This window comes from Ambystoma mexicanum, chromosome 2q (assembly GCF_040938575.1).
Source record: "Ambystoma mexicanum isolate Mex_15411 chromosome 2q, UKY_AmexF1_1, whole genome shotgun sequence".
NCBI lineage: Eukaryota > Metazoa > Chordata > Amphibia > Caudata > Ambystomatidae > Ambystoma > Ambystoma mexicanum.
The window spans coordinates 829,919,804-829,933,806 of record NC_090924.1 but is presented as its reverse complement, the minus strand read 5'-3'; positions in this window follow the sequence as shown (position 1 = coordinate 829,933,806).

Here is a 14,003-nt window from a genome sequence, read left to right as displayed (position 1 = left end):
CTCTCTGGCACTTCCTAGCTATGAAGCTTGCTGCAGAGCCTAGCAGGGCATGCTGTGTGCTGGCTGGGTACTGGTTCTGGAGTTGCCAGAGATTCCTCTGGATTCAGTACCTCCCTCTATTCCATGGGAGATGTTTAGGGGAGGGACCTTGCTTTCCTCTTGGATATCCTGTCCTTGCTTCACTGGCGGAAGCTGTAAGCTAGACTGTACTTTCACTCGGGGTCCATTGCTGAGTTCTTCTTGTTACCCCTTGTGAAGTCTTCAGATGATCTGCCCAAAAGAGATGCTCAGCCCTCTTTTAAAGCCACATGTGAACAGAGTGTCTCGTGTGCTGGAAGGACTCTGCTAGCAGCTTTATATTTGGTGGAAAGACTTTTACATCGCAAAAAATCGGCAAAAAACTGGCAATTTCGAGCTGCGGATTTTGTCAAACTACAAGTGCCTAAGGACTACAATTCCCCCTGTGCTCCTGTGCTGCTGCTGGACACCAAGCTCCACCTCCGTCTACACTCGAATTTCTTCAAAATCTGCCCCCCTGAGTGAAGCGTAGCGGATTGTGAGCAGAGTGTCTAGTATCCGGTGACCGGAGGATGGAGGCAGAAGCATCTACAACTTTGACTGAAGGTGAGCAAGGGGTATCCCCGGGTCAGGTCGTCACTGCCCTGCATGAAGAGTCTTTTATAAGAGAAGACACACCTGCCCAAGAGATATCATCAGTCTCACTGATAGTATTATCAGAGAATGACACGTTGAAAGACCTGGGAATTGGAGAAAAGGAAAGCCCAATTATACCTAGGTGCAACAGTATACAATATCAACCGCTGCTGAGTCCGCTCGAAATACCGACTCAGCAAGCTTGCCCGTTTAACATCATTGTAGACATTGACTTATGTACAGTTGATGGAGTGGGGGCGGGTCGGACAAGCTACCTCAAAATATTACTTCTGAGAAACTAACTGAATCGCAACGGCAGCAACCGACCAGGCATTGTGCCTGTAGAGAGGGGAATTGCAGAGACTACCATATGACGCCACCAATGGTCAGAACCGTTCAAGAGCTAAATTTAAGGAAAATATATTTGGTAGAAGACACAGCAGATAAGACAGCAGGCTCAGGTTTTATCCTCGCCTCTCCTCATGGGACTCCTACAGACTCAATGCGTGTAGCGCAAGTCTTGAAAGCAGTAAACACTGACCGTAAGACAGACATGAGAGCGCCTTCAAAAAAGAAGACCAGCCCGGAATATAACGCCAATAGTGGCTCCGAGATTAATCTTAGCTTGAGTCTAACATCGCAGCCAGAATGCATTCTTCGATGACCAAGGTCATTATCTTCAAAAACACCCCTGATGGTCCACTGAAACATTCACCAGTTCGCAGAGTCTGGCAGAGGGACCCCCGAAGGGGCAAAGAATGCGTAATACCTGGTCAGAAAAGCACACAAATATAACGCAAAAAGGCGCTTCTAGGGGGATGAAGAATGGGTCCTTCCGAGCCTGTCTTTTGGTGATAGTTTTAGGAGGCATCGTTTCTTCTTTAGCAACAAGCCTCAGACACCTATAACCTATGGAAAACACGTTTCCAGCAGAGCTGCAGTTGGCTCTGAAATATTGGATCAAATGTTTTTGGAAACCTCGTTAAATATTTAGGCAGAGAGTCAACTAAATTGGAACTTTTCAAAGAAAACCTCACTACAAGATGGTAACGGCCAAATTAGGTGTTCCAAAACAAGCTATAACGAACAAAGTACCCAAACATTACAAGCAATAGAGAAACCTGGGTATGGAGAGGATAACGCTTCACAGACGGTCAATGTAAAAATAGTAAAAGAAAACTGACAAAAAACACCAACGACTCCAGAATTAGTGGCAAAGACTCCTACAGACATTAATGAGAAAGCCTTTCACACAGTGGCAACGCTTACAGTGATTCTAGCCCCTTTTAAGAAGCTCAATGAGGCTATGGAGGGCACCTTAAACGACCATATTATGGTGCTTGCCATGCTACATAGCAAGATGGTATTTACAGAAGGCTTTGTCACTGCGACAGAAAAAAATCTGGAGAATAGTGCAGCGGGAGTGACACAACTCCTACATGATATTCTTGACCCTCTAATTAAAGAGAAAGCAGAACGAAGGCAATAGCGCTTAGATGGGATTCGGGGTGGCCTAGCAGACAAGGCTAGCCTAATGAATCCCTTTGAAGTAAAATCAAATAACGGTGACAGAAGATGTTTGGACTTGACCAAAGTAAGTAACCAATTAACTTTGGATAGTGTCTCCCCGATGCCGGAGGCCCTCCCGAGCAGGCAGGAGTCCACTACTGTAACATCAGCACTAAGGGAGTCAGAAAGTTGTCCAGGGGGCACTGGCAGTGGACATACTATCCTAGCTATGGTACCACAAATTCAGGACATAAATGATAACACAGAGCCTGCCATAGTCCTCTCTTTTACAGCCAGAAAGTGTCAAAAACGCAGTTGAGGTAACGAGAACGCTGTACGATGGCCTTGCCAACTGAAAAATATGTAAAATCTTCACACAAAAACATCCGGTAACCCTCAAGAAAATAAGAGCTCATTGCACACAATTGAGTCGGCTGAGGTATTGAAACAAACAAAGAAGCTCCGAAAACAAAAAACACCAAAGAAATCTAAAAATGTGCAGCTAGTAAAAAATGCCAACTCAAACAGCAGCAGATTCTTCATCAGAAATATCTCAGTGCCAGCACTAAGATCCGTCCAGTTTATTCAACCAAAATTGGGAAATTTGGTAGCAATTAATAAACCTCGGAAAAAAGAGGAGACTTTAAAATTGGCAAACGAGCCAAGGCACTCCACAAGTGAGATTGATCTGATGGACCTGTCGACATACAGCATATCGGAGGGTGAAAGCTCTTTACCGGATGATAGTATAATGACTGGAACCTCTTCAATAGAGGATTCGGGGGACGAAACATCGCAGAAAGATGAAGTCTCCCCTGAAATACACTTGGGAGCTCCGGATAAAAACCAAGATAATCCCAGGCGAAGAAATGCAACACAAGGCTGGATTCCAAGGAAATTGGATAATAAGGTGGCGGCGGTAGAGAAGGTGAGGGCGCCTCTGTGCATCAGTGATATTTCAAGAATATTCAAAGAAAGCAGAACAAGGTGTACTCCAACAAAAGATGAGGATAGGGTTGCAGAAAAGAGCAAAGCTTGAAGCTGCCTCGAAGATAAAACTGAACTTATTACTCCCAACCAAACCTCAATCAAACCACCAGCAAGAAAAAACTATGGAGGCAAATGATGGCCAAAAGCTTTCTTTGGAACTAATCGAATCTCACCAAAGGATGATGGACTTGTGCTTAACAGGGCAAATGTACTTAGGCTGTTGCACCATGTCACGTCACTTTATTCGGTTTCGTCACAGGAGTTGTCATTTATAGAATTCTCTGATAATCAACGTACGTACAAAGTGATAATACATCTTGTGTCCAAATTAGCTAAACAACATATTTTGGAAGAGGCACATCACCTGCGACTCTTGGGGTTTTAGCTACAAGAGGAAAAACAGAGAATACCACAGGAAAAGAATCACCTACCAAAGGAGGAGCGTCAATATGAATCACTAGAGAATCAAGGCAAGGCCAAAGCTCAACAAGGTTCGACAAGGTTCGGCAGGCATTCTAGCCGAAAATTACATAAGCAATAGCGTCAAACAGAACCCTTAGAATGGACCCTTGTAAATTGGAACACCAGAGTGTCATCACACCTATTTTCTGATGATGGAAGTGTTCTTGGGAAAGCAGACGTCATTTGCCTCCAAGAGACATGGTTTGTCAAGGCCACTTTGTTAGAGGGATATTGGGTGTCGCTTAATCCGGTGATTAAAAACCAGATGGGCCATCCAAAAAGTGGGCTGTTAATGGCGGTGAAGAACAGTCTAGGTTGGTCCTTGCTATATACCTATTCCCCAACTCCATTCGTTCAGGTGGCAACAATGAAAACCTCAAATCATGGTCAGAGTAAAATCTGAATACTCGTAGTGATAAATATCTACTGGAATCCGGTGAACAAAAGAAACAGCAACATGGTTGACGATATAGCACTGTTAATAGATGGGAGAGAGGTTAATGTGGAATGATCCCCTAATAATAATAGCGGGCAATTTGAACTGTACTTGTATAGACAAGAACAATGAGCATATTTTGGAAGAAGGTAATTCTACAAAACTCAAAGAAAGAAAAGGAATAGCTTGGAGGAAAATTCTCCAGTCAAGAGACTGTTTAATTTTAAACTGTATTCTGAAAGGAGACATTCCGGCTAAGCCAAAATGGAGAGGTACGTCCAGTGACCAACTGTTGGACTATATTTGTGTCTCTTCAAAAATGTGTTGTTGCTTCTAAAAACATTGGTCGTTGATACAACTCGAAGCAGCGATCATGATCAATTTAAATTAACATGCCATGCATTTGATTCAGCAGAACTACATAAGTATGTGCATACAATCAAAGTAAATCCAGGGAGAAATAGACTAATTATCAGTGCCAACAAATTGCTGGAATTATCTCAACATCTATTTAAGGCAATTAATAAAATGCAGGAGATAGAAGACCATCTTAGAATGAACTACCTCCCGCTGTTTCAAAAATGTGCGTCTAGAGTTCAAAGTAATCTGAGAAAACCGTAGATGTGTCATCGACATATCTATGATAAATCGATAACAACTAAGAAAAAACTTCTTAAAAAGAACATCCAACGATGGAAAAAAAGTCAATACCGTAGAGCAGTGGTATTCAAACTGTGGGTCGCGACCCCCTAGGGGTCCGCGGGTGCATCCCAGGGAGGCCCTGAGAGCTCAGCATGAAAAAAGATTTTTTTTTTTTTTGTTTTTTTTAGATTGGAAGAAATGGGCAGGGGTGGCCCACATGGGCGGGCTGAAGCATGAAACTGTCTCAGGCAACAATGAAAAAGTGGCCCACAGTTGTAAATGGATATTCATTCCTTTAGTCACAGACTGGGCCTCATTACTACTATGGCGGACCAGTAACAACGGCGCTGGTAAGCTACCGGCACCGTTGCTACCGTTCCGCCATAGTAAGAGTTGTGCTCGTGGGTGCTTGACAGCCCCCGCCAGGTCTGACCTCAGCTCGTCGGATGCACCAGCACCGTTATTAACAGTGCCGGTGCATCCGAGCTCCCCCTTCCCATTTGAGCCATATGGGGCTCAAATGGGAATGGGGATCTACCGGCACCTTCGAAAGGGCAATTATCATGTCCGCCTAACTCGGCATGACCTAGTAATTGCCCATTCGCGGGTGCCAGACCCGGATGCAACTCCAGTGGCAGCCGTGCCGGTTTTACCGGCACAGCTACCGCCAGAGTAGTTATGAAGCCCACTGTTTCAATAGTACCCAAAGGGGTGCTTTGTGTTAAAATGTAAGTAAATTGTGATATATTCAGCAACAATGGTCAACATTACTAACTGCATAGTGGCCCCTCTCCCATTATGGAGGAGCTAAGGAGCCAGCCCAGTGAAACAGTGAGCACTCCCTCAGCTGCTTTATCCAGCTAATGGAGTGCTCCTGGGCTGGCTGAACTGTCAAAGGGAAACACTGTTTCCCTTTGACAGTTCAGTTTAGTTCCCCAGCCGCACATGCTCACTGAGCCATGCAAGTGCTGGGGCGTTTTGCTTCGCCAGCATTGCATAGCTCATTGGAAATGCTGGCTGGGGCACTGCATGTCTGTATGTCCGAGGGGGAGCTCCTGCGCCTCCTCGCACATACGGACAGAGCAGCTGGAGCAGCACCCACACACAGGCCAATGCAGAAGGTACGTTTATGTTCATTGTTTTTATTTAAACATGTGTATGGATGCGTTATGAGTGAGTGTATGGTGATGGATGCTCATGTGAATGATAGAGTGATTGCTGTATGAATGTGCAGCGCCTTGCATATACACATAATCATGTTCATTGTGTTAGGACCAGTGGGGCCCAGGGGACAGGGATGGTATCTTTTTACCGGACATCTATCATTCAAAACCCTCTGCCTTGTCCACAAGGCTTTCTGGGGCCTCGGTCCAAAATACCTTCAGCTATTCCTCCGCAAATACCTCCCCTCTCGAGCTCTTCACTCCTCTACCTCCAACTCCCTCAGGATCAGTCGTTTATCAAAGAAACGAGCTGGGGGTAGATCTCCGTCTTTGGCTGGGGCCTCCCTCTGGAACAGCGCCCTGCCACTCTAAAACTTGAGGAGAACCATCTTTCTTCCTGCACTTATCAGACCTACCCTGTCTGCTGCCTTAAACGTAGCACTTGCAAATTGCTGGCTGCACTACCACTGTTTGTTGCCTTTATTATTTATTTATTGTTATTTATCTGTTTCTCCTCTGCTTCGCACTTTCCACTTCTCCCCCCTTCCATGCACTTTTCCCCTCACACTTGCGCGTTCTCAATGTCACTGGGCCTAGTAAGATCGCTGTTTTATTCTCCTCTGTTCCCCTCCCTTGCCTTGTCATGCTCTGAAACACTTGTGTACGAGCGCAATAGAAATAAAATATCAATGCCTGCCCCCTGGACTCCCAGCAACAATTGCAAACTGTTTGGCTATTTACCCATTTTTTGTTAAAAGTATGCTCTACAATGCAACATTTTAACCTATTATTTAAAAAAAAATTCACAGGGGGAAACCCCCCTGAACCTCCCCTTAATGCCCCTCCACTTAAAAAAGATTCACCAGCCGCCACTGGCCCTCAGACTGTGTTGGGAACGGGATGGGGGAACCGAGGGACTATGGTGGGAGCACAATGGGCGGGAACCATGGGATAGTGATGGGAGCAGAGTGGGGAGAGCCCTGGGTGTGTGATGGGGTGGGGAGAGACCAGCGACTGGGTAGGAGTGGGATGAGGGAGCCCAGCGACTTTGATGGGAGCAGGTGACGGCGCGCAATATATACTGTCCATTTGGCATTTCTGGGGGGTCCCGACCTGCCCAAATTTTGCTCAGGGGGGCCCTGGCCAAAAAAGTTTGAAGACCACTGCCGTAGAGGCTTCTAAAGAAATCCACAAGTTAAAACAAAGATATCATAACTGGCTGAAGCTTTGTAAAAAAAAAAAATCGATGATAAATCAAGATGCTCAAGCAATGTTAGCCACCATCCAAATAAAGAATACTGCGGCCACATGGGCCATAATTCATCAACTTGATGCACCACAAGATGCCTTATTGGTAACCCCAATTTCTTCTTCCGAATGGCAAACTCACTTCACTGAAATGCAATCTCAGGAAGACGAGTCATCCATGGAAACAAACTACATCACATCGGCAATCATGAAGTTAGATAATGAGGATTTAAATCTAGATATAGATATAGAATCCATCGAAGGGATTATCAAAGGTTTGAAGAATTCAAGAGTGGTAGGCCCTGACGGTTTGTCCAACATCGAAGTGAAAAAAAATCCTAAACTGTGGCCCACGCTTTTGCATCACCTATATGTAGGTATGTTGAGAACATCAAAAATCCCATTATCTTGGAAATCGCAGTGGTGGTCCCCATTTTTAAAAACAGGTTAAGATCAAATCCAGATAACTACCGGCCGATTGCCTTATTGGATGTGGTGGACAACATTTTTGGATCGATATTGCTAAAAGCAATGTCAAAATGGCAAATTACCTCGGGCCATCAAGACCCATGGCATGCAGGGTTTGTGAAGGGCATTGGCCCCTCACTTAATGTCTTTTAGACTAATTTGTTAAAAGCGAGAATGAGGCAAAAGAAAGGCAGCCAAATATTTATGGCATTTATCGATCTCTCAAAGACGTTTGACTCCATTAAGAGAAACTTGCTATGGGAAAAGCTTGATCGATGGAAATGCCCGAAGCAAATTCTGAATAATATCTGAGATCTCCATCATGAAACATTCATCAAGGTCAGATTGGATAGATTGGGAACTCTCACAGATGTAATTGCAATAAGGGTAGGTCTGAAACAAGGGTGCCAGTTAGCGCCCAAACTCTTCAACCTATTCCTATCAGATATTGAGACAGCCTTCTGTGACATACGATCATTTGCCCCAAAAATCGGAAAGAATGAAATTGGAAGACTGCTGTACGTCGATGATATAGTGGTAATTGACCAGACTCCATTAGGCTTGCAGCGTCAGCTTGATTCCATTCAGAAGTTTCTGGAAGAAAGTAAACTAACAATAAACCCAGCAAAATCAAGGATTATGGTCTTTGGCACAGGGAACAGCATAAGAGGAAAAAGAACTATCCCTGGACCCTAAAAGGGCAACGAGTTGACATAGTGAATGAATTCAGTCACTTGGCTGTCTGCATTAATAAAAGCCAATGTGAGGCACCAGGAATGCAGTCATTGTGGGAAAAGGCAACAAATTTGGCGGCCCAAGGCATAATTCTGTTAAAAAATATATTGTTGTTACTTGCTTTCCCCGTTAATGCAATTTTTTAGATTGAAAGTTACACCCATTTTGACATACAGGTCAGAGACATCATTCGTGCTGCCGGAGGAGATCTGGCATCGGCTAGAAGGTCTCTTCTGGAGAATTGTTCGGGGTCTGCCAAAGAGCACTCCCATGGCCATTATTAGAAGAGAGTTAACATTAACATCTCTTAAAGCAATAGCTTTATGGAAATCTTTGTCCTTCTACTGATAATGCATATAAGAATCACCGAAGGGAAGCTTTGCAACATTGAAACTGGCTTTACAGGACTCTAGTGAGAAGCATTTGAAAGAATGGGAGAGTATCTGTCAGACGTCTCTAATGAATATGAATTAAACATCAGACTCTCTACTTCGGGACCCTGATAAGATTAAAAAGAAGCTGTATAGAGATGATTGGATAGATACGCAAGAATCTTTATGAAAATACTAACAATATGAAGGGTTTTGGTTCTTGCCCCGGAAACTAAATGTCTTGCCACGATATATAAACATGTTTCCAAATCCATTTTTAAGGCTACAATATATACGTCTACGCCTGAACCTATTCCCATCAAGTCTGCGGATAAGTGAGAGGAAAGGAGCAAATATCATTCTTTTATGTAGATTATGCTGCCAGGAAAATGTGATTGAATCCATTCAACATCTGCTTTTGAGCTGTCCTGAGTTTTTGGCTGAAAGAGAACTTGAAATGGGTGGAATCCTGAGGCAATACCGGTATAGGTCTACGGAGGACTGGTGGCGGATGATAATTGAGGGGGAAAAAACACATCTTGTATTAGCCGTGGCTAAACTTTTATTTCTAATCCTGGCAAGACTTGAAGAAACTGTCGAAAAAAAGCCAATCAGAGTACTTGAGCTTATAAGAATTGTCATGTACCCAAGGATGTTAGAGGATTGTTATGTGATTTTCATTTTGTCTTAATTTTTATTCATTTCTTCATTTATGATAGTTGTTTATTTACTCCTATTTCTTTTTCGCTTTTTAATGCTTTTCTTTTTTTTTGGCCTAATTTATTTTTTGAAAGTAATGAATTTGTTAACTTTGGCAAAAGGTTTTCTAAATTGTAAAATATAAAAATGCCATCGGTCCCCACCAACAATCTCCTGTATGCACAAGGTCATAACCAGAGTGCTTTGCAACAGAAAAGGTAAAGGAGTGAAAACATGTAATACTAAGTCCCACCCATCTTCCTGTCTGTTGTGGATCAAACCGTCTCTCTGGTTTATTGAGCTCACTGTGGTTCCTGATTAAAGTAGCAGGTTTTCCTTGAAGCTGTGGCGAGACCAGACTTTTGGTCACCACCAAACCACATACTCCTACTTTCTGATTAGGGTCCCCCTGCAAGGCTGAATACTGTAAATACATAGTCCCAGACATAACAGGTCACTGCCCTTAATACTAAGAGGCAGGAGCTGGCTTCAGGTTGACAAAGTGGATATAAAAAGGTTGTTTGAATGTACCTCTGTTTTGTTAAACTCTGTAGCCAGGCCCCATGTGGGCCTGGTTGAAGTATACTCTATTAGTATGTTAATTGTGTTAATTGCGGCAACCACCTGCAGAGGCTAAACAAATGGACATTGTGGATCTATGGAGCCTTTGTTAATTAATTACTCTGGCCATCGCAGGGGAAGGGTTGGCCCTCAACTCCTGGAGATGAATTGTGTAATCCACCTGTCAGATGCCAAGTAAATATGACAGGGAAGACTACACCTCTAGGCTGTGTCCACTGAGAGTACACGTGTCTATGTGTATGTTGTGCGGTGAGCACAGGGAAATGTGTGCGGATTAGCCGACACATTTTCCAGAGGTTGATCTACCATCATTCAATTTCATTTAAAATTACAAAAAAGTCCAGGCGAGGGCATACCCTCCATGCAGACGGTCGAATTCCTCACAATTACACAGCACGCTTTCCGTGAACAATTAGCTAGAAGACCAGACAGTTTGCAATCAGTGTTGTATGGTGCAGGGTAACTAATAAAAAACGACAATAGATGCAAGTCACCAAGTACACAGGTGCTTTTCCCAATGCATTGTCATGTCGGTCCCTGCAATATATGCCAGTATAAAAAACATGTTCATGCTGGCTGTGCCCATACATTTCCATGCTGGCTCTACCAACATACGCTAGCATTCCCATATAAGAACATGCTTATGTTAGCTTTGAGATATTTGTTAAAGTATCATTACTGGCACTAGGCACAAAGCTGGCTCTGCTAATATATGCAAGTACTGCTATCTAAGATCATACTCCAGTTGGTTTGGCCATTAAAAGTGACAAGTCACAATAAGAACACACATCCAAACTGGTTCCAATGTAAGCCTGTCTATACCCATACAATCACTTATCATGCTTGTTTCGTCATAGATGCTCAGTTAATAAAATGTCATGCTACAGTAAGACATAGATAGGGCGCTACACCACAATATCAGTCTAGCGAGGAAATACTACATATCATGCTTGCTGTATCAAAGATGCTGAGTAATAAATGTCATGCCACAGTAAGCAATGGCTAGACTGGTTGCACCAAAATGACAGTCTATCCAGGTAACGACACACATGAACTTGGCTTTGCCCGAAAATACCAGTCAAACATGCGAAGTCAATAAAGGATGTGATAAAAATGCTTTAGTGATCCCCAGTCTCCTAGGGCATAACACACAGGCACACACACACACACACCCTGTCACCCACTGGTCATTCACGCATAATCTTCTCTCACATTCATTCACACTGTATTCACCACACAGGCGTGCACCCACCCACCTAGAACATTTACACACACAATCACATTCATACCCATTCATCCACCAGTCACTCACACTTATACTGTCTCTCACATACACTCACCCACCCAGAACATTCTCATTCACACCCACTTACATTCCTACTCACTCACCCACCTTTTACTCACCCATATCCCTCTCACATCCACTCACACTACATTCTTCACACAGAAATGCACCCACCCACCCAGAATATTCAAACACACACTGTCACATTCCTAATCATTCACCCACCTCTCACTGACCCATACACCATCTCTTGCATCCACTCACATTGCATTCTCCACACAGGCACGCACCCATCCAGAATATTCAAACACACTATTACATGTATATGAATTCACCCACCAGACACTCACTCATACACCTTCTCTCACATCCACTTACACTGCATTCTCCACACAGGCCCACACCCACCCAGAACATTCAAACACACACTATCACATTCCTACTCATTCACCCACCAGTCATACTCACTCATACACCTTCTCTCGCGACCACTCACACTGTAATCTCCACAGAAGCACACACCCACCCAGAACATTCAAACATACTCTACCACATTCATACTCATTCACCCACCAGTCACTCACATATAAACCTTCTTTTACATCCACACTCACTGCATTCTCCACACAGGCACACACCCACCCAACCAGAACATTAAAACACACAGTCACAATATATCACATTTGTTCTCATTCACCCACCACTCACTGACCCATACATTGCACATACATACATCTGACACGCTCTTCACACATGCAAAATACACATCAATTCTTTTTTAAATGCCCCTCCTGTTTTTTTAGCTTTGATCTGTAATTCCAGGACACCCTTGTCTCCTCTGTGCTGCTCACAAACAGGAATGTGGAATCTGGGAGAGCTTCTTGGTTCCTGTATATGAGTCTCGAGTAAGTCAGAGGAGAAGGGGTTGGAGGTGAACATGGCATGTGACACATGCCACATGCCACAATCAGCTCCTACCGCTATAGAGTGCATCCATTTCATGCCGCAAGCCCTGGCCCAGCCTTCACCCTGGTGGGTAAGGTCTGAGCCAAGCCCCCCACACTGCAGGGGGTGCATGGACCCCCGCTATATCAGTGTGAACATGTAAAGGAAGTATGCAGAGATACAACACCACAGATACACTCATGTGTATCATCACACAGTTGTCTTATTCATAGTGCTTACCATCCCCATACATTTGTGTGAATAGGGCACTGATTAAACAAATACCTTTAACATGTTACAATCTTACACGAATCGTGGACGGGCAGCTCCATTTTTCCTCCATTTTAAGATAGATATATTGAGGCTCATCAAAATTGGTTGATAAAAGTAGGTATTCTTACAGAGATTAGAAGTGGGAGGTCTCTTGCAAGGCATGATATATGAAAACATGATATTATTCATGTATTATTATTGTTTATTCAAGCAATAATACCCACCGCAGGAGACTGCATCAGTTGGTAAAAGCCCAGGGCCAGATTTATATCCCGAGCAAAGGGAGAGCCTTATCACCAGGACCTTGCTGACATCCTATCCAGCCGATAACCATGTGCATTATTGTTATTAGCACCCTAGTGATAAGCTCTGAGGCACTAATAATATTTTTTTAAAGAAAGCCAATCCATGACATCTGTGTCTCAGTGATGGAGAGGATCATAGAAATGGAGCACATCTTCAATATCTGTGGTATGTGAAGTGAAACCAGTTGACGATCCAAACATAGAGGCCAGTGGAGCAGGTAAAAGCTTTTATTGAGCGCAATGGAGTAGGGTAAGGAAGTAAAAAACTGGAAGTGATAGGAGGCACAGGGAGAATGTGACAGTGAGGTTGCGTGTAGAGGGAGAGCAGAGGGAACAAGATGGTGTCTAAGCAGAGACGCAGTCAGTCAGGCACTGAGGAGTAAAACCATTGATAGTGTTTCACACTAGGAGAAGGATATTGACCGAAGTTGAGGATTTTGTCTGAAGGAGTGAAGGACTAGAGAGGAAGTCCAAGAAATAAGCAAGATTAGTAGGCGAGCTTGTGGATCATGAGGGTAAAGATTCGACTTTTTTGAGAATACTGAGTACTAAATTGACACATTTTCAAAATGTTGAGTTGGTTAATATGTTCAGCGAGTGGCGATAGTGATGAATTGCTGCAGTCAGAAGACACTATGAAAGAGGACCCTATGGTTTCAAGCCTTGGTCAAGTGGGCAATATGTTCAGGCAAGAAGGAGATAAGGGAGTGGAGGATATGGATGTCTTTGGAGTCTGGGAGAAAGATGACCTGCATTTTATAAGAGTTAAGGGCGAGGCAGCAGAGAAATATCCATGGATGTTTGCAGAGAGACAGTTGGTTATCCATTCCAAGATGGCTGGGGTGAAGGAGGGAAAGGAGAACAAGATTTGAGTGCCATCAGCAAAGAGTTGATAGTGAAAGCAAAAGGAAAACATAAAGCTTTCTAGGCCAGAAGAATAGATGTTAATAGCAGAGATCCAAGGCCTGATGGTTGGAGAATACCAAAGGCAAGAGGGTTTGAGTTAGAGGTTTAAAAGTTCCAGGCGATTTTAAAGGCATGGCCTTCCTGGTTAGACACAGCTCAGGATAGAGTTGGTTTGTGAAAACCCAGGTCCTGGACGGTGAGGCGAGAGGAACGGTCAACAGTGTTGAAAGTGGCAGAGAGGTCCAAAGGATTAATATCTGAGAGAGAATGGAATGGTAAGCATCACAGTGAATGTTGGAAACATGCATGAGTCCAGTCTCTGTGAAGTGT